The following is a 27,052-nucleotide window of genomic DNA, read 5'->3' on the forward strand; positions in this document are numbered from 1 at the left end:
AGTACTTACTTACTTTACACCACTGTTATAGATACACATTCACTGGAAGCAAATGCCATTCCCCTTTAAACAGCATCTTGTTTCATATGTTGAGGTTTTATGTGTGTGTCTGTAAACGCTCATCTGTGTGTGCACGTGTGTGCAGGTCTGTTTATGAATCTCTTTCTATATAAGTCATCTGTCTGTGTATGTGTTTGCAAGTTTCTCTGTGAGTGCTTTGTGTGAGAAATGGTGTGAGAATACGTCAAAGGGAGCATGTGTTAGCTCTGCTTCCAATATGAGGGAAATCTGTGGCACATACCTCTGATATGACACAAGCCAAAACGACATGACTCACCCATGCTATATTTGATTAATAAAACTACAGCCAGCAAAATGTGTTCCAAAACAGCAGACCATGACCAAGGCATGGTTTAACTGGGGAACTGTAGCATAACATGTTTATTATGAATGTATGAAGACAAAACATACAGTTTGTGTGCAGAGCATGAAATCTAATATGATAAAAAAATTAATTCATGTGATTGTTATATTTGCAGTTAAATATGTCTTCTCACTTTAGGGAGACATATGTGAATGCAGAGTGACAATTCAGACAGGCTGTTGTCTCAGCTTGTACTGAAGAAGATAGCTGCCATATATGGTTAACCCCCTGCTGCTCCGAATCTTAAAATAAATGTTATAACATGAATTTTCCAGCTTCAAGAGAAAAGGTTTCAATTGATTAGCACTTTACAAGCAATCAATTTTTACAAACCGGGCTGACCCTCTCGTCTCTTTCCGTTTCTCAGGAAGCCAACTCTCAGGACGATGGTCTCTTAGAAATTAAAAGAATACAGAGATATGAGTGTGTGAGTAATTACTGGAGAGAGGAAGAAAGGAAGAGGAGGGATGCTGAGAGACATATATATAGATTTGAGGCTTGCAAAGATGAATGCAAGGTGCCTGAGCACCAGCGAGAGAAGGTGTAATTCCTGCTGTACGAGCATAACGACAACAATGGTGATGATGATGATGATGATGCTGGTTATAGACAAGCAGGTGGGATGAAACATACTAACCCCACAACACAGCTATATCTCTCACTTGTACCTGTCACATGATCTCTAATCACTCACTGACACACAGAGACATACAGTACACACACCATAACAACCCATCACTATAAGAGATGGGGTGGCCACGCTCCTCCAGCTCCAGAAATAATAGCTTGCACCTGTTTACCATGTCACCTCTATTTGCTAATTGTCTCCTTGAGCTGCATTGAGAGGAGATGACAGCATTGTGACTTTTTGACAGGCATGCTGTGTGTATGTGTCAATACTTTAAAGTCACATGAAGTTAATACATTTGTGTCTTGCTACTTTATGTCCCTGCATCTAAACGAAAACTGTACATTTGTTTATCCATGTTTATGAAATCTAACCTTGGATTCACAATATCATTTACACTTATTTATATTTAATTCCAACAAAAAGTTTTTTGTTACATTTCAGTTAATACTATTTTGTGACATATGCTTGTTCACTTGCTTGTCTTAAACAGAATTCATCGGTCTGATAGGATAGTTGTCACTCTGCATATTGAGTAGAAAGACTAGTCCAATCAAATGTGCCCCCAACAGCTCAGAAGTTAAGAATGTATTTTCCGTATTGTGTAGTTTTGACAATAGAAAACAGTTGTAATTTACAAGTAGTACACTCACACAGCTGAACTACAGTATTCACTGACAAATAACAGCTAGACCTGATAAGAGCAACAACATCTCACTTCTGATTTTAAGAGTTTACACTGTGTTAAGTGTCACAATGTTTTAGTTCCAGTTATGCAATTCTGAACAAAATCCAAATGATTCTATCAAGGTGCAATGTGTTAACAAGACATTTTCAGTCCCGTTGGAAGGCATACATTTCCCATACTTTTTGTGAAGGTGTTTCTTCCTGATTCAACTTTTGTGCTAATTATGCAAGGCAATAATTATTCTGGGCCACCTCTTTCCTGGACGCACAAAGTAAACACATTATATCTTTTTATCTATACTGGCATGGAAACGACATTTTCATTTCCAAGTTACTCAGAATATTTCTGTAAGTCCAGTGTTCCATTGCAAAATATGCAGATTAACCATGTGGTGACTTTCACGTGTGCGATTAAAATGATGTTTTAGAGAACGGTCTAGCTAATCCCATCAGTTTCAGTGGAAAAAATGTAGTGTTATGTTTACATCTGATAACAGCTCTTCACATAGTTTCAATTTTTGTACTTACATTAAAATCTTGAAAGTTAAACTTCATTGGATTCAGTAGAAAATTTAAAAAGAAATTGTGTATGTATGAGTACGCATTCATGGGAGTATGTTCTTATGTTATGTGCTACTCGTCCATGTCCATTTCTAAAGTTCACTTCAGTGTGATGACAATCATTTCACCCTACAATCACGGCACCACCCATGAATGAAGCCACTATGCCATATTTTCAGGTATGTGTGACTCAGCTGTGCGACTGGGAAGTATGGCACTGTCCAAGTGCAAGCTCAGTTGACTTTCCCTAAATAAACAAAGATTTAACTTAAAACAAAACATGTGTGTATGTGTGTATAAGTGTGACAGACACCTTTAATATCCTCCCCTTCCCATGATCAATCGGTGTGATCATACCTGTGTGACTGCCGCCTCTCCAACAAATGCCGGATGTCAGGAAGAGTGCCGACAGCTCCACAGAAGGTGGGACGACAAGAGCCTGTAAACAAAGCACACACACCAGGAAATTCACAGTCATCCGCATTTGAAGCTTGACAAGTTTGCAACATCGGTGACAGAAGAGAAATACCCATTAAAATACTGTTTGCTGATCCCCCTTCCCCTAAAACCCCCCACAGCTTTATTTTTCCTCAAGACTTCCTGTAAGGATGTGATGTCATTTACACATCTATGAGTAATCTAACAAATATTTGAACTGTAATTGCTTGTGTATATCAATCTTTCACTTCTTGACATTTTCTTATTGTAATTACTTTTTAATTCGACACTGGGATATGCAGTTGAAGACAAGGAAATCATACTGAGACACACACACTAAGAAGCACAAGGTTTATCACTTGTGAGTTATATGATACAGTATATATGAAAATAATATATGAAAATAGCAAGCTTTGTTCTCATAAGCAGAACTTTGCAAAAGGAGCCTATCCTGCAGAGCAGAAGATATTATCTGATCCTGCCTTGAAGCCTCACCACTTAACACCAGAAAAATAATCAAGCCAACACAAAGTATGGGAAATAAAGGACTGCCACTCCCGTTTAGTATGTAACTTGGTCAGTGGCATTTGAACTGAGGCAGAGAGAAAACGACAGCAAATGGCTGATATGAGTCCTGACTTTTAAAATAATAGAAAATATATTCACCAAATGCTGCGGAAAGTTTTTATGTTTGGTTGAGGTGACAAACCTGAAAAGTTGTAGAGCTTTGTTCTTTGTTGGAGAAGCTAAATTATCTCTTTCTTCGCAGCTGACTAAACTGCTCCTGATTTACATTTCATTTTTTGTGACATTTCGAATATTTGCTTAAATCTGTTGAAGTTTGCTTAGATGGTAATCTGTGAGATCTTGGTTTTGTATATTTACCTTCAATCTTAAGTGCTAAATGCTCGATGCTGTGTTCTTTCTGCACTCTCTAAAGATAATCTGTCACCTATCTTCTTTCTTGTGTTTCTGTAGGTGGTGCGCTTTTCTGTGATTCATTAATATGGAAATATTGCACATTATTACTTCAAATTTTTGGACTGGCAAAGAAGTATGGGTCAAACAAAATCTCATGGTTATTCTGGATGTGAAGAAGCAGCCAGGCATGGAGAAGCTGGCTCAGTCCTGCAAAAGGGGGGTAGATGGGGAACACAGATGTGGAGGGTCTGCAGGAGGGCCACCCAGATCTACCCACCACTACTGTTTCAATGAAGCATCAAGAGTAAGACACACACTCACACACAGGGAACACACACACTCAGACACAAAGCCACAACGTTGCCTTAAGTCACAATCTAAATTGGCTCCCAGGGGCATACCGACTACCTTGTTCACCAAAGGCATTGTGTATGTTTTTTCAGTGTTTAGCATATGCTGCCGTAACCTGAGATCCCTCGCTCTCTCTCTCTTTCACTCTCGCTTTCACTCTCTCTCTCTTGCACACACATATACATGTACACAAACACACATTTCTAGAAGTTGCTTTGTTTTCTCCCTTTACATATTTCCCATCAGGTCCTTAATTAAATTCAAAATAGTTCACATCTAACTATGAAATTATGTTGCACCAACCACCCACTAGACAGACCTCGGCAGAGGCACAGATACACACAGGATGATGGGATGTGGGGTTGGGGGGTGTTGGGTGGAGAGAGAGAGACAGGTTATTATTAAAAAAGGAGTGGTAGGAAAACAGGAGAAACTACAAGGGACTTCTCTCAGATCACAAGCAATAAGGAATGTCAAGTCTTCTTTTTGTACTGCCATTCTGTATGATATCGTAACACTGATGTATGAAAGGTATACACACGTAAGTAACTTGCATGAACATCTTTATAAAATGTGATTGATCGGGCCATCAGTCAATCAAACAACTCAAAATCCATCAGGATTATTTTCTGGACACACAAGAGTTTAACTTGCTTGGAAATCAAAAAAGAAACTTTTATTTCTGTTTCATGATAAAACTAAATATACAGGCATGAACAAAGCCTGCAAACTATATTCACAGGCAGAGCTAAGGTTATTGTTCTACATGTTCAAAATATCACAGCAAAAGCAACTGACACTTGATTGAATCGGCTACATCTATGATTTGATATCAAAGCACACTGCAGAGTAATGAAAATAGCTAACATTTTAAGACAGTCTAACCTTTCCTGTGTTTATGTTATTAAATAGTGTGTGCCTTAACTGGTAGTGCAATACACACAGGGGGGAAACAATGTGTATTAAGCCGGCAGTGTTTAAGCAGGCGAACAGTAAAGTAATAGGCAAGAGCAGTGAAGTGTTGATTCTACAAAAGATGCGGGGGAAAATTGCACCTTAGTGCACACACACATACAAGGAAACACACATATATGCACATACATACACACACATTCCCTCCCCCTCCTCAATATACTCCCACAACACGGCCGGCTGCCTGGCAGCCGAAGTTAACATTTTCAGAGAAAATATTCCTTGCCTCCAATAGTCCAGTGTAATTCATTTTCCATCTCTGTTCATTAATCATTGTTAAAATTAGTGATCCATTTCTTCCACTCTGCCATCTGCACTCAGCTTCCTAACAAACATGACACCTCAGCGCATAATAAAAGCTGACAGCTACGAGGAGGCCTTTCCAAATAGCTTTCTGCATATGTGCACCTCCACGACTTGATGCCGTTGTCAGACAAAAGTAGGTTATTTAGACCGCTGGCTGGAGAGAACTGCAGATGAGTACGCACACATTTCCATACGTGAACATATATGGATATAAATGCACATTCATGTTAACGTATACACTCACGGGTCCCAAGATGACACAACTACAGTATAAATATCATACAGAAATCACAGATAAATAGTCCCAGAATTCACAGTCACACTTACACACATTAGAACCACGTACTAACACAAACAAAAAACAACAGATGTGCATAATCTTGAATGGAATGTGCTAAAATTCTGATAAGGACAATCCTCCCATATTTGTCAGCAACAGGGTAGAGTGAGTAAGATGAGAAAACAACAGACATACAAAATCTGAGCATGAAACCCAAAAGAGCAAGAGAGAGAAATTAACAGAGAGGAAAAGGGAGGCCCTAAAAGTTTTGAGTATCCTGTTTACCCTTACAAAGTTTTTGCTTTAACTTCAGCTGGAACCGTGTTGTACTTTTCCATTCGCTTTCAGCAGCTGTGGCATTTGTGTGTATTTGTTGTATATCAGCTCTTCTACACCCTGATCTTAACTCAACTAAGAGCAACTTCAGCTAAGAGGAAAGACCAGATGGAATAAAAAGATTGAAATGGGGAAAGACAGAATGTCTGGACTAGAGGATGCCTCTCTCTGGTAACCCAGGCCTCATAAACACCCCTTTAATCCACATAAAAAATACCCTGATAGAAAGTTATTGACTCCTAAGATGCCTCTGCAGACACCCTGGTGTCGATTTACAGTAGGTGCTTAATACACTGGGATACTTAAAATTAGGTGCAAACTGACTTCACCCATTTTTTTTTAAGTATTTCAATATATTTATTACACACAGACCTGTATTTCAAAGAAGGGTAAATCAAGGATGCACTCTAATATCTGTGAATTTACTGGAGCTGAATTTCTGAACTGAAGAGCTGAAATAAACAGGTAGAGAAACCACAAACCCAGGCTGTGAGTAAAATCTTTTACAATTTAAACTCTGTCACTGCTTATTTATGATCAAATAATAGAAATTTATTGCATAATTTATATTATAACTGAATCCATTTTCCATTACAAAAACTGTAAAATCATAAAATCTGTACAGAAATATTAAAAAATCATTCAAAAAGTCATCAAGAATACATTTGAATGCCACCCAAGCGTCTTTCTCAGTTGCTCTCTCTTTTGTGTCCTCTCTCTCTGTCTCTCACAAACACAAGCAGCCACACAGCACTCACTCACAGTACCTTACAGTCTCTTGTTAACACTCCCCAAACTGTCCCTTCTCACATCCACACACACATATGCACACAATCACAAATACACACACACACGCACACGCACACAGGTTCACATGTACACACACTTAAACCTCAACAATCCTATGCTGCTGTAGTCCTCTGATTCTCTTCTACACACACACACACACACACACACACACACACACACACACACTCAGACACACACAGTCAGGATCCCTCCCTGGCGAGGTGTGTGCGTGTGTGTGTGTCTGCCCGAGGCACAGCACATTAATCTATATAATGCCCTCAAAGAGAAGGCTTTTTCACACCGCTAACTGCCAAGGACTACGAGGGGCAGCGGCTGAGCCATGATTCAGCTGTTAGCCCAACTGGCGTCCCTGCGCGTGCACACACTCATACCCCCTCACCACTCAAAACACACACACAATATGTTAGCAAGAATACACACATACACCCTTTGCTGGCAAGAAAGACAACGCAGACACCTTTTTAAACCCACAGAGGGACACACTCATAAACACTAGAGCTGGGTATTGAACCTCAATACTTTTTTGGTAAAGGATGAAATGAGTCTCAAGAACTTACTAAATGCTTGCTCAGATTCATACTCTTTATGCTATACCAGGCAATTACTATTTTAAATTGAATTTTTGCATTGATCTTGTATGACTCCTTGTATATGCAAATCAAATATTTTAGAAGTTTAGCCTCTTGTGTCAAATGAAAAAAATACTTTTGTAGAAAACCATATTCTCCAGAAAGTGTTTTTTTGTACACAAAAGGAGGTATTGCATGGGGACACACTGCAACTCAGCTCTGGTCAGCACTGACTGAATATCACTTATATGAATCAAACCATGATTTTGATTACGGACATATGCTGCAAAAATCCTACCAGATTAATTCACAGATTCAAAAAGCAGAAGAAGCTGTTCTCTGTACAACAGGCTAACTCCTGCAACATCTGCACTACGAAGGAAGACAGTGTGCTGATGTTACCTTGCTGAAATTCTGGGTTTCAACATTTCACATTGTAACCGCTTGCTATTGTGTGAAGTTGCCCTGTGCAGATTTAATATTCATTTGTTGCATGAAGGGACACAAAACAGACAGCCCAGAGCGGTGATTGGAGGGCCAGTGCTCAGAGACAGACGGCAAGCAGGAGAGCAGCTAAATCATCTTGACATTCACCAAGAAGTAGCCACACAGAAAGCTACTGCTGCTGTTAGTTCTCCCATCGACTAATTTGGTTCTACTTAACCCCTAAACACCCTGCACACACACGCAGACAGACACATGCACACGCACACACACACACATACGCACACACACACTAACACACACTTACAGAAGGTGATGCAAGGCAAATAGAGGCTGACACACACATAAGAGCATGCACGAGAGCACACACACGTGGCTCACAGTGACACATTTAATTCCAGGTTCTCAGCACATCTGAATTACAGCAGGCTGATGAAGGAGAGAGGGCCAGGCCCCTCCGGACTGATTAGCATCATTTAAAAAAGCCTTCCTTTTCGTTTTCTGTCCGCCTCAGCGACCTCTCTCTCCCTCTCTCTGCCACTCACCGAGGAAACCCACCCAGCCTACAAGATGGGTGGCATCCCCGCCAGCACAAGTCAATGTGGAATACGCTAATTTATATCTAACACAGAAGAACAACTCAAGTGCATGTATCTCTAGGGCTATTTTATTCCTTCAAGTGTCCATACACAGCTCCTTGTCAACTTTAGATTCTGTTTTCCAAAAGGACAGAAGGACATAACCAACACATATATACATCAGGTGCCATATGATCCAGTTTTTTCTGCACATGTAAAGTAAATAAGACAGAGCCTGTTTTATTTGTGCATATTTCCCCCCTTCTAAATTATATAAGCCTTGCACATGGCTTAAAATTTTGTAAAGCTTTTCTCAAAATCCTACTTATGGTTGCCATTCTGTGCCAAAAAGTTCATCTGGCCTGTAAATTTAAGCATGGATTACAAATATTCAAATCATGAGCTTACTGTTCAAATAAACATTTCCAACAGGGAGGGGAAAAGTTGCAAGGCATACACTTTCAGCATAATTCCTCCTCTGGCACCTCCCCTCCCCTACCTCCTAATAAAACAACCACAAAAAAGCAGGGAAGAGAACAGGGTGTTAGGGGTGGGAAGGGGGGAAAGACAAGAAATGCAAAAACAAAAGACAGAGTTAAAAGTTCGGCTTCTTCATTTACTGTGAGCTGGATAAACACTGTTGATGAAATATGTAATTAATGTAATTGTAACCACCTATGAAATTACAGTCAGTTGGGTGGGCTCGGCTGTGGCCCCAGTGCACTTGGCCATAGGACAAAGGGCACCTTATTACAGTTTTAAGGGGGGGGGGGTGAAAAAGGGAAGGGCTTAAGCTGGTCAGCTGCTCACCACATGGTAGAAATAATAAGGACAATCATTTCAGCTTTAGTTTAGCTTTGCTGATCACTGCATTTTATACTGGACAATACAAACACCTGACACAGTCCTGGACGTCCAGAGAATTCTGAGCCTTTTTATCTGTGGTACACATGTTGAATGACTGCATACAACGTTTAAGATAAAACTGCAGTGGTACTTGATCTAAGTACTACAAAGTGTCATTTTATTAAGTAACAGTATTATCTTTTCCACTACAAGTGAATGTCTAGTTAAGTAAGAGTATGTATGATAGTGCCCCTCCACTCAAAAATGTGTTGCTCAATGCTTCTCTTGCATGTTTGGTCTTATTGTTCAGAATGATGAATGTTCATAGTTTGACATTGTTTTTACATTTGTCTGTACTATCATTATTTAGGGCATTTCCTGTACCTGCAGACATGATTTGTGGTAACACAACTAGTTTGGAATTTAAGTAAAGTACTTAAGGAATGTACTTAGTTTTCACATTCTAGTTTTATTTGTTATGATCCAGTGCATTTACTCTTCTATTTAAATGTATTTGTATGTTAGAGCACACAGTGACCTGCTGTCACATTACCTTCCAAACACCACTATCTGCAAACGCCAAAAAGTTCTGGCCCAATATACAGACCACTGCTAATTATTGATAAGGAAAATTGTAGCATCAGTGTAGACAAACATATTGCCTCCAGACAAAGACAGGTCACAATCTGGGTTAAAGTGCAGGCCTCTGCTCAGGCCTGTTCACACTGACAGCCGGTGTTATAGCAGAGATTAAAATAGCCTCTTCTCTGCTACTCGCCCCTGCCCAGCATTAAAGTCTTCCACATTTGCAAAATTGCAAACAGATGCAGCTCAAGTACCTGCAAATAATCTGCCAAGACCAATTTCAAAAGGGAGATTTCAGAATATGTGGGAGTCATTAGAGGGAGTATTATTTCAGCGATGAGTGCGAGAGGGCCAGCCGTGGATCACCCAACCAGATGGGTTCTGCTGCCTTTTATTCAGGAAGAAAGAAGCCGACGTGTTCTTCATCTCCCCCATTCCCCCAAATGAAGATATATAACATGTATGAAGCAATTACGGCAGAATATTGGAAGTTTCAGAAGCAACCAAAGAATGTCAAATTTCCTTTTGAGTTTCTCAAAACAATCTTTTCATCTTCTTCCCAGTGAGGATGCTTTCAAATGGGGGCTGAGGAGGGGAGGGCTGGGGGGGATTTTCGATGTAAACGAGGATACAGGCACAGAGATCTGAGGCTTTTATTGTTTTGTATTGAGTGTTAAATATGAAGAATTAAAAGGTAGATGCCTTAAAAGGGGCCTGTGGCGTATGTAAATGAAATATGTTTCAGAGCCATAATTTGCAACTGCTGCTGTTGTTATTTTTCAGACGGTTATCAGAAGTTTTTCTGGTCGCCTCAGCACAGCTTTAAAGCAACGCACAACAAAGCATTCACCAATTAAAGACGATTTTAACACCAAGAACTGCAGCAAACTTCATTACATTCTCCATCCAGCTGCTGACAAAAAGCCATTCAGAATGCATCTTTAAGCGCTAGTAATGAATAATGTATAATCAAAACACACATTTTTTCTCACACTAGCCATTCACAACATTCACCAGCCTTAATAACAAATGAATGTTTATATCAAATGGAATTTGATTAGGTGACTGGTTATTATTGCTAGTGGGGAAGCAGAATAACAATCTAAGACACTTAAAAAAATGATCAAAATCACCAAGCCCTTGAAACAATACACATTCAATCAAATTCTTCATAATTGTAACAGTAGGAAACATTTTAGGCTTTCCACCCACAACAAACAGGCTTTGTTCTCCTGTTATGAGAGGCAGCGAAGGGACACAATCAAGTGCGTGAGAAAGCCAGAAATGCAGGATTTCAAGCAATTCCTCCCTCTTACTCTCTTTCTATACACACCAACCCCAACCCCTCCCCTTTTCCCTCTTTTTTCAGGGTCACCCATATTATTTGCTTCCTGTCTCATTGTAGCTGGCAAAAAGAGAATTTGGTAATTGAGTGGTACAGAACATGTGCCCTCCCTGCTCGCAGATGACAGATGGATTATAAAAACTTCAAAGGCGAGCATTTGGAGCACCAGGGGAGAGATGCTAGGTATTTGAACTATCATTCTTTACCCAGGAGACAATGAATGCCTGACATGGTACATACATCAAGGAATAGTGCAACAGCATAGACATAATCCAACACACACATGCACTCACACCCCTCCTTATACTTCTTTTCCAATTCTCTCTCACCCTGTTCTGAGCAACTTTGCACCAAGCTCAGGGACATAACAAGTGGGGAGCAACACTGAGAGGCTGGAGGAGAGAGAGGCGGTGAGAGAGGAGGTGGCACTGGCAGGGGATGGCAGTTCAGCTTTGCATTTGTTGTTTCATGACTTGTCACCTTTGTGGGCTTTTATTTATTTTTTTTTTAATTTTTTGTCACTTCCAGGGTTCAAACGGTGGTGTCTCCTTTCCCATGGTTGGTAAAATAATCAGAATTTATCTTTATTGTTGGCTTTGTGTTTTCTAAATTCAGCCAGATTAGCAGGCCTTGAGGAAAACTGTAAGCACTACTGTACTGTAAGAGAAAGGGAGAATGGTGGGCGGCGATGCCTATAATCATCTTATAAGCATGATTTATGAAAAGGGCCATCTGCTTTGCCTTACTTAAGCACAGAGGCAACCTTTAATAATATAAGGACATGAGGGATATAGTGCATGTGTGTGTGTGTATACACCCAACACACACACACACGCACACACACAATGTGATTTCAAGAAATACACCAAACTGCTAACCCAAATGCAAGTACCCCTCTGCCCTCCCACTTCTTCCTGTCTCTTCTCCTCCTCAGCATTAGCCATTAGTTCAGATGCCAGCTAATCACTGTTGACCTCCCCTTTCACAGTGTTTAACTCCAGCCCCTCCCACTGACCCTGAAGGAATTAGTAGCCTCACTGTAACACACACACACACACACACACACACACACACACACACACTTTCATACAACTGACCAGCTACTGTGCAGACAGAAAAAGTTTGCTACCTCAGTGCTACTGATCACTTGGTATGATTCTTAAATCCAAAGACATTTAATATATGATTCATTTAAAAATGCACAGGATCCCCACCAATTAGTCATTTGGTCTATAAAGTTGCAAAAACAAATCTCATCATAAGTTTCCAAGGTCCTAGTTGACATATTCCTAGTTGACATATTCAGATGGCTTGTTTTGCTCAACCAGCACTCACACCAAAAGAGAGAAAATCAGTAGACAAACTTTGTTGCAAATAAACTTTCTGATGGTCAACTACACAATTAATCAGCTAGCTATGTTTTTAATTATTGTCATTTTTCTTTATTATTTAATTACACATTAATCTCTCTCTTGAAGAAAACTGGAACTGCTTCCTATGACCAAAGGTGATATTGCATTTTTTATCCAGCCTCCAACCCAAATAAATTCAACTGGAATTTTTTTATTTAACAAAACTTTCATTATTATCAAGACGGCCATTAAATTTTATTGTATCAGCATTAGCTTTAGATGCTATCTAAAGAGAAACAAGCCAGCTGAAATCCTTAATTCTTCTTTTAAATTTCAATACAACCTATCAGCTCCTTTTGACATATTCAAAAACAATTAACAAAATGCAACCAGCTCATTGATATAAGGCATTTCACACATAAAGAACAAGAACGTCTCAATGCGACACAGCTCTAACTTGATTGGCATTCATGCCCCAGCTGCTGCCCTTTGGCTTCGCTGTGACCTGGAAATGGCTCCAAGCACAACCTGAAAGAGTGACGGCATCAGCATTGGGGGGACAGGGGGTAAGAAGGGTGGTATTATAATGAGGCCATATGCTATTGTGCTACAAGCCACATACACACACATCCACATGTGCCTATAAACTCACACATGCACACACCCCTCCCCGTGTGGTCACCTTTTCAGTGTCCATCAGGATTGTTGGTCTAATCCTCATTGGATCATCTCATCAATGCCGAGGCTGTTTATGTGTAATGGATCCCAGCTAACTCTCTCTCCCTCTAACCCCCAGTGCCCCCCTTTGCCCGCGCTACTCCTTCTATTTCTTCCTGCCCTCCACTTTCCGTTCAACATTCCCCTGGCTCTTCTTCCTTTATATTTCCTCATTTTCAGTTTTTTGTTTTTTTTTACAAAATATCTTCTCATCATTTACTTCTAGATGTGCACTGAAAAGAAAAGGCAACAGATTTATCTCTGCAGTCAATGTTACATTTGCTGTCAGTGTATGTTTTTATGAATATGACACTCTCTCCACAGTAGTCAGCATATGTTCTGTGATATTTTGTTCAAGACTGGCTGAAAAAATGTTTTAGTTAAAAAGTATATCTTTAAAAACATTCCTTGGATGATGTAAATGTGGTTTTAGATGTTTTCCCACTGCCATAAGTCTAATCGTATTTATAATTTATTGTAATTTTCAAAGACATTTGTAGAATTTATAGATCCCACATGTCTATCCTTGAACCAAAAATACAGATATTGTTATTACTGTTTTTGTTATATGTAAAGTCAAACCCTACTTTTCATACCACTCAGTTTTGGTTATGGCAGGATTCAAAATAAATTTGAGATTTTTGGTCTGCTGTATAATTTTCTTGACAAACCTGTCATGGAAACTGTATAATCATTTGTCTTTCCACCCTTCCCATCCTTCCTCACTCTCTTTATCCTCCTCCTTCTCCTCCTCCTCGAAGCCTCGCAGCATGTGTAAGCAGAAGCGCACGTGCTCCCTTCGCCCTCATTACGAGCTAACTACGCTGTTTGATTAAAAGCATGTACAGAGAGGAAGAGAGAGAGAGAACGAATGAAAAGAGAGAGGAGAGGAAGAGGTGGGGGGGAGAGGAACAGGCCGAACCTCCATAATTAAGATCACTTCACAGATTACCTCCGGCAACAAAAGCGCGGCGAGCGGCCGCCCGCAGCCACAGAGATTGGATGAAAAAGGGGTGTTCAGAAGGAGACTGACCTAGACTACCCCCCCCCTCCCACACACACACACCCAAAAAAAGAGAAGTGTTTCTCACACACACACACGTACATGCTGTAGAGTCAAAAAGACAGCGAATTGAGAAAAAGCAACCTTTGCAGGCAGACATACAGTGTTTAGCACCTGAGGGCTTACATTACAGGTCACATATCAGAAAACACACAGAGAGACATGTGTCTGCTAAATGCACTGAATAGACAGGTGATCCATCCACTGGTGTAGATCTTCCCAGAGCTCCCCTGAGCATACTCAGAAGTTTCTCCAGTATGATGCCGCCTTCACAGTATTTTGAGATACCGCAAGCATATTTATGAATTATGAACTGCACCTTTGACCTTGGTATTTGCTTTATAGTTGTAGGCATGTCTGGTCCTTGGGGACCACAACATTTATTCAGTGGACTGGCAAAAACCTCAAATGTCCAATTCAAAATTACCACTAGGAGGCTGATGTGTTGTCGTCTTTCCTAATTTGGAAGCTTGCTTTTATCATTAATCTGATATGATTACATCCAACTATAAGATCTTTCCATGGGGATTCACATTGACCAATGGTCAAACAAACACTTATTTTCTCTCTGCTTTTACTCTGTACTCTTTAAGTTTCCTTCACCACTTTCCACATTCCTCACGCTCAGTGCTTTTCTGCATTGTTCACCTTGCCATCCTCAGTCCACCTCACTCCCACCCCACAAACCAGCCCCGATCTCCGGTGAGCCGGCGGGAAGCCATTTACTCTAATCACAGGGATCTAGCAAGAGCGCCTCGAAGTCCCCGGGGGCTGATCGGCAATCAGAGAGACGGAGGCCATGAGGGAGAGAGAGAAAAATAAACTCTACCGCAACTTCAAATTTGTGGAGCAAACCTCTCCAATCCCTAATCCGAAGCAGATCTGCCATGAGATTGTCCTGTTTCTGGGTGGGCGGGACGAAGAGGGTTTGGGAAGACATGAGCAGAGAGTTGAAGGACTTCCTGTGGAAGCACAAGTTCTGATCTAGGGGGTCAGAGGCAAGATGAAGTGTGGAGGCCAGGACAGGAAGGGGGCAATAATTGTGTAAGTTACTGTGCTGTGGCCCAAAATGAGCCTGGCTGGTGATCAATTTCAACAGCTCAGTAACTCCTGACCAGAGTCTGTCTGCAGCTGAAAGGATATCATAGCGTGGATCTCATTTTCATTTTCGTTGGTTGTGATAAGATTTTAGATCTTAGCAAAGTAATTACAGAGATCTAGAAACATGGTGATGTTGGTCAGACAATTTAGCGGGTTGTAAATAAAACAAAGGTTTACCCAGATTATCTAATCTAATTTATTCTTACTTAAATCAAATAATCCCTCATCTGCATAAAAAATACTGGACTTCAAGATGGTTCCCATTCATTCAAATGAAAAAAAAAAAGAACAAACATTTTCCACACTCTGAGGAGCCATTACAAATATTTATATTTAACAAGACTGCTGATGTTGAGAGGTTTCATGTTCACCATCTAAGGTTAAACTGCTAATTAACGATAAACACAATGTATAGCTAAGCCTGATCAGAGTCTGAAGAATTAGATAAATCAAAAACTGGACTTGACCTTATAGGAAACATGAAGGAAATGAACATGTGTTCCAAATTTGCCACAACAAACATGCTACTAGCATGGCTAAAGCATATTGAGAACAGTGACAGTTAACTTTATTTGCAGTTGTTAAGTATTCTGACAACTTTTGTCCAGCTGTCTCTTTATTAATTGTGGTCATCGATGCAGGGGAGTTTTATCAGTTAAATACAATTAACGGTTTAATAAACCTGAATATTCCTTGAAAAGTTTCCTTACTGTGAGTTGATTCATAGCCACCGCTGCCCTTATATAGTACACCTGAGTCTAGAGAGAAATACGGATAATGTAAGTCTTCCATGTCCATTTCCTACTCCTTCATTACTGGTGCCACAGAGTGACAGAAGGTTAGAAACAGTGAATCTGTTCAACACAACTCTCCAGTTTTTTGGAGACACATTGTGAACGAGTGAGCAAACTTGAAGTGAGAACTAACTCCCACCCTTCAAGCCTATCAGTGTCATCAACCACACCATGGATGCAAATGCTTCAAATGTTTATCCCCCCCCAACACACACACACACACACACACACACACACACACACACACACACACACACCACACTCACATTCTTCCTCACCCTCTCTCTCTGTGCAGATCTGACAGTCCTGTTTACCAAAGCAGCCGACAGACAAGCTGAACAAGGCCCCGGGCCCCAGCACTTCCACTTAACTCTCTCCCTATTACTGCGATTGGTGTGAACGACACAACAAAAGAGATAAAATGCAGTTATGAGGCAAAGAATACAACCACAGCTCATGATCAAGAATAATAATAACAAAAAAGACATGGATGAAAACAAAAGATAAAGAGGAAGATGAGGAGGAGGTTGGGGCGATGTGGGGACTGGAGAGAGATGATGAGGAAATGGGCTGTTTGAAAGTAGAAATAAAAAAAGATGATTTAAGAAAATTGTCAGAAATTGCAGGTGACCTGTTAAGGGTTTCTTTTTGAGCATGGGTGGGAGCACATCTTACGACTTAAAAAGAGATATTAAAGGAAAGAGCCAGGCACCGGGGGAATTCTCCCACATTGCAGAGCTCTCTTTTTAAATTCCACCTGAGTAATAACACAGATAAATAATAGATAAATAGTATTTACCTCCCACCTTGAACAACACTTTTTAAAGTAGTTCATGAAAGACTGACAGCTCTTGTCGAGCAAATGCATTTACACAAACACACATTCTCACATGCGTGCACTGGTGTATTTTGCCTAATTAAATAAAACACCAGGTGGGATCGACTGATTGTTTGTGTGTGTGTGTGTGTGTGCGTGTGTGTGTGTGTGCGTGCGTGTGTGTATGTCTATGTGTGTGTGTATGTGTGTGTGTGTCTATGCGTATGTATGTGTGTGTGTGTGTGCATGGACCAAAAAAGCAAAAGAAAGGAAGAGAAGGAAAGATCAAATATTAACATTAACATATTTACATTAGCTTCACATTTATCATTAGTCATTCCATCAGCAACTGACAGGTTGTTTAGCAAATAGTAGTGGACTTCAGTTGGTAGGACCAATATGTCACATTTGAAAAACACATTACATTTGGAGTTAATTAGTGATTACTGATTGAACCTTAGCCCCCCCCCCCCCAAAATTTTTGTACAGTCTCTAGGCTGGTTGAATATTCTATGATATTTAACACAGGCCTTTTGCTGTCTTATGGTAATGATGTTCCAGAAAATAAAAAACATAAATAAGGATTTGTTGTTAAAATCCTTTCCTCAAATAAGGGCAAAGATAAACAAGCAGACATATATTTACATTTGAAAAAAAAAAGTAATAAAACACAGTAGCAACCCTTACTTTGCGTCCTGTGGCAGCTACGCCTCAGAGATGTGGTCACGGCTGTGCCAGGCATTTACAGAAGGCTGTGTGTTTAAATGCCTGGAATGTTCATTTGCCTTTTGGGTTTACTTATTTACTTTTGCATAAATGAAGAACAGTAATGTGGTATTAAGGGCCTTCTCAGGGGGAAAGTTGTATGTTTTTAAACTGCAGCCTTCTTTAAAATGCTCCCTTAGTCTGCTATATTAAGGGAGGTTGATGATTAATGCAGCATAGATCTAATTTCTCTTGATTAAAAAAAAATAAATTAGAAAAATAATGCCAGAAGTGAGATGAGCTCAACCCCAACACAGACACACACTCCCCCCCTCCCTCCAGACACACATACACACATACCCCCCCCCCCCCCCCCCCCCTCAAAGTCATCAGATACAAAATGAGCATCCAGGCTGAAACGAGCAACAAATAATCACAAAATTCCCAATAGCCAAATATAAAATGTAAAATGACTGCTTTGATCAACTGGAGCCCAGTAATATTTAGCACCAGCCACAGCTGTACAAACACTGTCACTTGAAATAAAAACCTAAACCTTTTAGGGCTTTCGATTGATTCTTTAATGCAGCCTGATGTGACATTAAAACCCTTTGGTTGACTTCCACTGGCTGTGACAAATGTACCAGCGCCTAATAGAGGTGTGCAGACAGGCCGGCATTTCAGTGACTTTTATCAAACTGAATTTATCAACGCAGGCTCCCAGGATCTGTGGCAGCAGCTTGTTCAGAAGGAAGCCTACAGATACCGTTAAGTACATCATTCCTCCTCTCTGTCTCGCTCTTTCTCTCCTTCTGCTCCCTGCATTTCTCTCTAAGTGTTTTTTCCCGCTCTGTCCTGTCATCACTCTGCCTACTGTATATTTATCTCTTTTCTCTCTGGATTTGCCATGCCATGGATGTGGTGCTTTGTAGCCTAACAGGAATATTTTCTGACTGCCAATTGTCAAGCTGAGTTAAGTGCTTTAAATATGACTAAAAATCCCAAATGACTTCCACTATATGGCAAGGTCTAAAGGTCTTCTGAAACAGCTCTTGTTATGTCACGAGAACTGAAACTCTCCACTGAGGCTATCAAAATTGGTTTACAACACTTAACTGCGTCTTGCGAAGCCTAAAAAGTGTGATTGTGTAATTTTACATAAAAAGTAAAGAAACCAGCTAATATCAGTATTTTGCAGGTTTTTTTCTGCAAGGTAGAGACATTGGTACAACTGTAAGGAAAGGGCTCACCAGTTACCTGCTTAAAATAGGATTTATATTTGCTCCCACACTGTGACAATTAGACTACCGTTTACTGGAAATGGCACAAAAGTTGTCTCTCTCTGTGAAGTATTTCCCCGTCTCTAATTTTATCCAGTTAATGGACACGTGTTTGGATTCATTGTCACTTAAAAAAAAGGGCTACTGTGATTTGGAAGCTATTGGAGTCCAATTTTCAGAACACTGGACAAAAAAAAAAAAAAAAAAAAATCGCTGCTCACAAAGCGGGGTACGTGACAACTCAGAGGTAACTTATTGTCAGTTTCAGTTACAAGTGCAGCAAAGATGAGGAATCATGAATGGAGAAGTACAGTAGGTGCTACGATAAATGAGAAGTGTGCAAAAACAGACATACAAAAACAGAAAACGAACAGGAAAAATGAAAGAGTGGAAGAGAGGATGGAGAGATGATAAGAGCTGTGGCAGAAGAAAGAAGAGTGAAATGATGGAATGAGGACTGCGATAAGGAGGCTTTTGAAGGGTCCTCTAAGATGCTGGGATTGCTCAGTTCAGCGCCGTCAGAGCCTCTAAGGTACTTGAACCTTGACTGCTTCTGCTCCACCTCTCTGTAGAGCTGGTGCCCTGCAGGCCACCTGTAAACCGCTTTGACACATGATCCACTCCCACGGATGTAAAGTGGAGACACACACACACACACACACACACACACACACACACACATACATAGAAACCACTGCTTGCAGGCAGCTGAGCATGCACAGACACTTTAACGCACCATCAACATTTGGTTGTTTTTTAACATTAGCACTCAATTAACAACTGGGTGTCCTACTTTTCAGCATAGGAGCATTCGCTGCAGAATAAGTGAGCTACCCAATACTTTATCTCGTGACACATTAGTTGAAAAATTTAGCTTTTTTGTTTTGTTTTCATCTTTCACTGTCACTTTTGAGCAATAGAGCCTTCAGTCAGACAGGACAAATAACCTGCTATTATGCACTGCTCTCGCGCTGGTGTGAACGTGGCACGAGGAGGATTTTCACCTTCAATTCCTGGAGGTAGAGGGAAACAGGACACACTGGAATTTAATAAACCAATTAGCCTGATGCTGTGCCACAGCCACAAACAAGTGGCAGGGAAAGAGAATGGCAACTTTTAAAAATACACACATATGAATGCATATGAAAAAAACTGACGGATAATTATTACTGGGATGGACTAATGCAGTAAGGAAAAGTACTACTTTGTCACTGTAGGAAAAGCTCCAAGCAACCCCTCAAAAAATAGAGAATAAAAAACGACGGCTCCTGATTAGACATTGTCAAAATATTTGCAATGGAGGAATTCCACCAGGCGAGCGCAGAATCGGCTCCTCTACAAAAGAGCCATCTTCCCTGAGTAACAAGTTGGTGCAATGAGTGTCGACAGAAGAGGAGCTAAAATCCCCCCCGGGCTAGAGAATATCCCACTATTGTAGTCTTAACCCGCGAGACCTGGCGGGGAATGTACAGCTTTCACAGTCACTTCTCATCCTATTTGTAGCACTGCAGCTGACGTGTGAGCGCCTGGGCCAGAGCAGGTCACTTTTAAACCCTTTTTTTTTTTTCAAATCTTTCTGTCTTCTTTATACTTTTAGGAACCATCACAGTTCCCTTTTCACACGTCTTTATAACTTAAAAAACAAATCCAACAAATATTTGAGGCATTCATCCATATTGTGTTATTTTTTTCTCTCTCACCCGCGCCCTCAAGCCAAAGCACTTTTTTCATCTCTTTTTGTATTTTTTGTTCCACAAGGCAAGTTTCATTAAAGATCCAATTATGCAAATCAGGTGCTGGAGAGGCAGTTGAATATGCACTATAATGGTGTACAGTAATCGTTCGACACAATATACGGCATCCGGGGCCAGATTTACGAGCGCAACAGAACTGCAACAGCTCAGTCCTTTGGTGAAAACCTCTTGATCATAATTAAAGGTGCAGGAGTTCTCTCTAGCATCGTCCAACCCTCCCTTTTCTCCCTCTTTTTCTCTGCTGTTTCCCTCGCTGCCTGTCTCTCCATCTTGTGCTACTTTGGTGTGCTCATTAGCAGAGGTCTGGGAAGTTTACAGAGGTCACATCCCAGAGGTAGAGCAGCTAAAGAGCAGACATGGCATGTGCAATGCAGTCAGTGATAGTGGGTAAAGTGGGTAATAGACATAACTTGCATCACGCACACACACATACATAGCCTTCCGTCTGTTGAACACTGGAGGTATTTACCACAGTGTCAGCTGAGCATGGCTGAATGCAAAGCAGTAACAATTCTCTGCTTCAGGACCTCTGATTGATGTGTGCTTGCCTGTTTGTGTTAAGCTGTTGTCTACGGAAATGACACGGCTGAAAACGCAGTGCCATTCAACACATCAAATGGAAAACAGTCCTGACATTGCATGACGCATCCTTAAACCCAAAATGCTAACGAACTTCGAAGAAATAATACCAATCTAAAGCCAAACTCAATAATTCCTTAATGCCAAAGGAGCTCAGCAGGGAAACTGGGGAAAACAAAGGAGGAATATCACGGGTTGTGAGGATAAGGTGTTTTACATTTTTTCAGGACACATTCCTTGTTGGTGTTATGTGAGGTCCAAATGATTACACAGACACAGAGAGAGAAAGGGCAAGGCCAGAAAATTGCCTTGATACTAGTTTTTCTCAAGGTTGAGCAGTAAAACTATCCCTGAAAAATACACACATACAGTACAGAGGTTCATGTGCACATATACACACTGTTTCAAATACAAACTCCTACGCACACTGACCTGCATGCATGCACATTCTCAGGCTTAACAAAGTCTGCTACTAAGAACAGTAAGAAAATTCTAATAAGAGGTAAAGATTTTGAAAAAAAATAGATCCTCCTTGCACCCACTTCCATGCCCACCTCTCCCTCTGAGCCCATTTCTTTCCTCTCTTACCATCCTGCCCTCACCCCCCAACCCGACTCCAGACAGGCAGACGCTTCTTGTGATGGCACCCCAGCATGAGAGGACTGAGTCAAGCCTATCTGTCAACGCCTCATCTGCCCCACACTCTTTATTCTTAGATCAAACTGACGTCCATGATTACCCCCCCACCACCACTCCTACGCATCCGCCCCACTATTCTTCCAACCCTCAACTCCCAGTCTTTATCAAGCTCTCGTGGCGAAGAACATATCGGGGAAAATATACGCTCACACTCCTAAGTACAGAGTGAGGCATTTACTCTGCGTGATACAGCCCGCACACACCTGACAGGATAACTGCATAAACTCATTTAAACAATGATTCAATAAAGCTGATCATTTGTACAGTTAGATTTTAATTGATGGCATATTCATTTCTAGCTAATGGCATCTTCCATATTTCACATTGGTTTTTATATTGTTCAGTAACTAAGTCAAGGATACGGCACTTTCTTTACATTTTTTCACAGTCACTATAGTCACTTTTATTTTGGCCTTATTTTCTGATTAAAGCAGTAAGTTCATTTAAAGTTTAATAAATAACTGGAACATGATGGACATAAACACGTGATGCAAAATAAAATAAATCATTATGCTAATAATGAGCAAAGTTCAGTGGCAATAACTTTATAAAACTGAGGTCATTCATGGCCCCTTCTATTTATCACGTAAATAAGATCTTCTTTATCAGAGTTTGGCGTCACACCCTGTGGGCTGGTAGCGGTGAACAAAATCTGATCAACAAACGTTTTTCACGACAGAAGTTTAAACTAATATGTTTGAAAAAATTCCATTGTTTGAGATTTCAGTCTGATGTGTGTAATCTAGCGTGTGATGTTTTGTGGTCAGAGCGATCTTTTCTTGACTGATTGATTCAGCGCTTTCAATTGTGTGCGTATTCGTGTTTGTGTGTGCGCTTGTCATACTTCCTCACACGGCAACTGCAAACCCAGCTCGCCTGCATCTTCCCCTCTCGGGCTTGAACTCTGGTGATCAAGGTCATGGAGCTACAGGGCACAAGCCAGACTAACAGCTATGTGTTACAGCCCCTTCAGAAGACACGCTGAATTACATGTACGCTGCTGCCTTGCCCTGCTGCCTGAGCGGAGAGGAGAAAGCAGATCAGAACCAGAATGGAAAAGAAGAAATGGCACAGCCAGTATGCACAGCCTTCACCCAGTAGGTGAAGTGTGCTTTCACAATGACTGCACATATCAATTAATGGCTGGCTGATGAGCAGAGCTGGCCTGATCTGGCCTGCCCACCACCGCCCTGATCCCAGTGGACTGGGAGCCCTGGCCTCACAGCCTGTACAGCTGGAGCCCTCTCCTTTATAATTACATGAGAAGGGATCAACTAGCCACAGTGAGGTTGCCTGTCTGAATATGGGCTGTGCTATGTTGCAGATGCATATATCACTGGAAACAGGATCATTTCAAATATGTTTTGTCCAACTGAGTACACACACTTATTGTCTGTACTGCTGGATTATGTACTTTGTACAACCACTTCACTCTGGGTTTGTGTGTTTTTGGAATGCACTAGGAGGACTTCTCGTGCTGCCTTCTTTATGCACATTTGTTTAACGAGTGTATGATTTTTCATACAGTTTATCTTCCTTTTTTTCAAAAATCTGATTGTGTACATGTCAATGTGCAAATAATTCACTGTGTGTCGGGCTGACAATGCGGCGGCTTCAGTCGAGTGGGTCTACTCCATGGTGAACCGAGTGGCTGACTGACTGACTGACAGCCTGGTAAAAAGAGGACTGATTTGATGCCATCCTTTGCATGCCATGCTCTCTCCCTCTCTCTTTCTCTCTCTCTCTCTCCTGTCTCTCTCATCACTCCCTTCTCCCTGGTTTTCATCTGAGATATGTGTACCGCCACAGTCAGTCACGGCTGCCCCCCTTAGCAACGTTGACACAAGCACAGGTGGGGAAGGAGCTAAAACAAAATCATCGGTGACTGCTACAGACTGCCTCCTGAGAACAGATTTTTAGCTCTGTTGGTCAGAAAGTTGCAGCACATGAAAATGTCAAAATATTTGTGCTGCAAGTGTGTGTATGTGTGTTTTTTACTGTAATAAATCTTACACTGACTCCAAAATAAAACACCCCATCCATAAACGTGAATTTATCTCTTTGACATGCCATGAACTGAAGATACATAATGCTTGCATATTTTATAAGAATAATTATTTTAATGGCAGACGACTGATAATTCATTAATGACTAATATGTAATATTAAAATGTAACCTGACTAGATAGATTAATGGAAAAAAATCAGAAGTAGGCCTAATGAATATTAAATAAATTGCTGAAACAAATCACTGAGGCCTTAACTCTGTAAATTCCTCTAAGAGGCCAGTCTGCAAAGCAAGGCCTTTTCTTAAACAGTCTCTTTCCAAATATTTTCACCAGAAAAGAATGACAACATTTCAACTTGTAGCTGTGCAGAGGGATACAGTAAAGGCAAACAAACAGGTCTGTGCGGCAGCCTGAACTGTCAGAGGAGCGGGGACAGTTATCCATTTGCTATTTCATCTCCAATAAGGGAATGAAAGGAGCTGACAAAAAGGGTTTACGCCCAGACACTATTTCAGACATAATATCCGCCCTGTGCATACCATTAAACAATGACAGCATCTCAACTCACACAGCACATCTATTTATCCATTTTCCTTCCACAATGAATCTGAGGAAGAGGCAACTTTTTTCGGCTCAAGACAACTTCAGGGAAGGTTAGAGAAACGGGGAAACAACGTGACAGACATTGTTGAGTATTTTAAGAAGGATGTCATGTGTCTTCACTGCCATTGTGCAGCGCTGGAAGCTGTTGGAAGTGACTGAATAACCCAAGTCAGATCACTCAGGGGTCAACTTCAGTTCCAAGAAAAGGTCCTCCCCACCCAAGACGCACGGTGAGGCATAGAGGCTTTAAATGGATTACAAGCCTCATCCTCGCTGCCACATATTACTGACACTTCAGTGCTGCCTCATCAAATAAGCAAGAATTCGGACATGTGAGGCTCGACGTTGGAATTCAGCAGCGCCTAAGAGGTTTCTAAGCGCTCGCAACGCGTTTGACCTGAAGGATTTTTAGGAAATCCTAAAAATAAACACCCTCAATTTAAATAAAAGTAGATAACGCGGAAACTCGCACGAGTGCAATGACATCCGACCGCCTCCATCCCCTGGAAAAATACTATTGGCTTATGGGATCTATAGTTGTGCTTATCAGTCTCCGGTAGTCTGGGCACCGATGTGCTCTAACTTTCTAAAAGCCTCTTTTATAAAAAGCAAAAATACAAACTCACATTCCTCCCATCAAAAGTGACACCGCTTCCAAAAAATGTCAAGTTCACCGCTGCTAATATGCGCGTTAGTCTCCACATATGACATTTACCCCTCTCGCCTGAATGCCATCATAACGTCTCCTCAAAGCATAATGCAGTGACTGCTTATTCATAAGAGGTCGATCACTGCACAAAATGGCAGGTCTCACCGGCTCTTCTTCCATCTCACAAGTTTTGACACATGGTGGCAAACGCACCGATAAACTTCGTTGGCCCTCCCGCACTCTTTCAGCACAAGTGCGGGTGTCAGTAGAAAGTTTGCCGTGCACACTCTTAACGGGGACACGGCTGGAGTTTTCTGCAAGTCCCAGACAGTGTCGCGGATATGTATGCGCAATATTGTAAAAACGTGCGTCTGAACGCCGTTTGCGCGCATCCAGTGTTACAGTGTAAAACATCCAACGGTAAACAACACACATCATAATTTATTTTCCGCTGGAATAAAAACTGTTTATTACGCGTTCAGCTGCAGAGTGTCTAGCACGACAGCCCAAGCCTTGGTCTCAGCTGCTATTTTGTCGCCGTTTTTTACGATCATCACTCGCTACGGATAATTGCTCTGTTATTTTCTAATCATGATTGGGGAGACATCAGGGGACCCCGCTGCGATGCTCCCGCACAAACAACCCAAATCCTCCCCAAAAACTGACTTCCCAGCGAGTAATACACTCCAAGCCCCCAGTAAAACCACACTCATGTACTATAAGCCCCACACTTCTTACCTTTTAAATTTGGCGAAGCGCTAACTCCGGCGCGTAAACGATGCGTTGTGAGAGATAGTGTTCATTGAATAATGAGGCATGTCCATATGATTTGGCCGGATCATATTCTTTTCAGATGACGGGGGTGTTGAAAAGTGCGCTTCGGACCTGTTAAATACTGTCCACTCTTCGATCCTGTCCCTACAGCTGCTCCATGCCGCGCATCCCGAGTTTGAAATGAAAAATACTGCTTTACTACTTGTCTCTCTTCTCGCTTTTCTGTCCCTTTCAGTCGCTGCCTGCTAATGGTAAACGTTTGCATTGATGCCGATCGCCAGGCATCAGCATATTCCCTTCATCTTTCAGCTTGGACTCCCCCTATCTGGTAGGTGAAATGCATTGTACCGTTAAGAAGGCACTCCATTGTAGAAGGCAGAGTCGACTGGCTGGATACAGCCCGGGTCTTGCGGTTCTCGCCGCTGACGGGGATAAAAAGCAGCTGATGAACCCAGCGGTGAACAGAACCACGTTTAAAGAAATAATCACCTCAACATTACCTTTGCCCTGCTGCCTTGGCAGGAGAAAAAAAACATATTCCCAACCACCTTAGTTTGTTTCTGACCTTGAACTGCCCACAAACAGTTTTATTTAAAAATCTGCCCCTGTACATAACCATTCACACAACAGCCAGCCTCGCCGCCTGGGCACTGTGCGTTAAAAATTGGCTTGGATAACAACCCCTTCGTGTAAAGACAGCCAGCTCACAAAATTACTCCAAAAAGTAGAATTCCTTACCTTTTAAGTGAACTGTTTGGAGTCTTATTCCTCTTCTCCTCGCTTAAAAAAAACTCCAGGATAAATGAGTGTTGCCTCCTGTGCGTCCTGAGCGTCAGTCACCGCTTAAGAGAAGTAATGAGTGATAAAAACGACGCTCATCTATCTGCACTGTAACCTTGTGGCGTATTTAATGTAAATAAGCCCCGTTGTGTTGCCAATCCCCATGCATAAAAACGCAAAACCGCTCCTCGGGAACTCGCTTTCTCAGTGTATTGACGCTTTATTCTTACTGCCTGGGAGCACAATAGGAAAAGAACATAATTATTTGAAAATATTATTTATCAATAATGCGACTA

The 27,052-nt window shown here is 41.2% G+C and overlaps 1 long non-coding RNA gene across 2 annotated transcripts in view; it reads right to left on the bottom strand.

Moving 5' to 3' along the window:
• The window catches only part of LOC113122764 (uncharacterized), a 41,001-nt gene extending 14,189 nt beyond the window's left edge, over positions 1-26,812 (bottom strand). The window contains exons 1-2 of one of the 2 annotated variants that reach the window (XR_003294903.1): positions 26,715-26,812; positions 2,658-2,739 (exon numbers count right to left, since the gene is read on the bottom strand). This is a non-coding gene — a long non-coding RNA (uncharacterized LOC113122764). Of the gene's footprint in view, positions 1-2,657; positions 2,740-25,940; positions 26,232-26,714 lie in introns of those variants that run through there. The other variant, XR_003294902.1, reaches the window with a different exon arrangement.
• Between the last annotated feature and the right edge of the window lie 240 nt (positions 26,813-27,052).

This window comes from Mastacembelus armatus, chromosome 3, assembly GCF_900324485.2.
Source record: "Mastacembelus armatus chromosome 3, fMasArm1.2, whole genome shotgun sequence".
Lineage (NCBI taxonomy): Eukaryota > Metazoa > Chordata > Actinopteri > Synbranchiformes > Mastacembelidae > Mastacembelus > Mastacembelus armatus.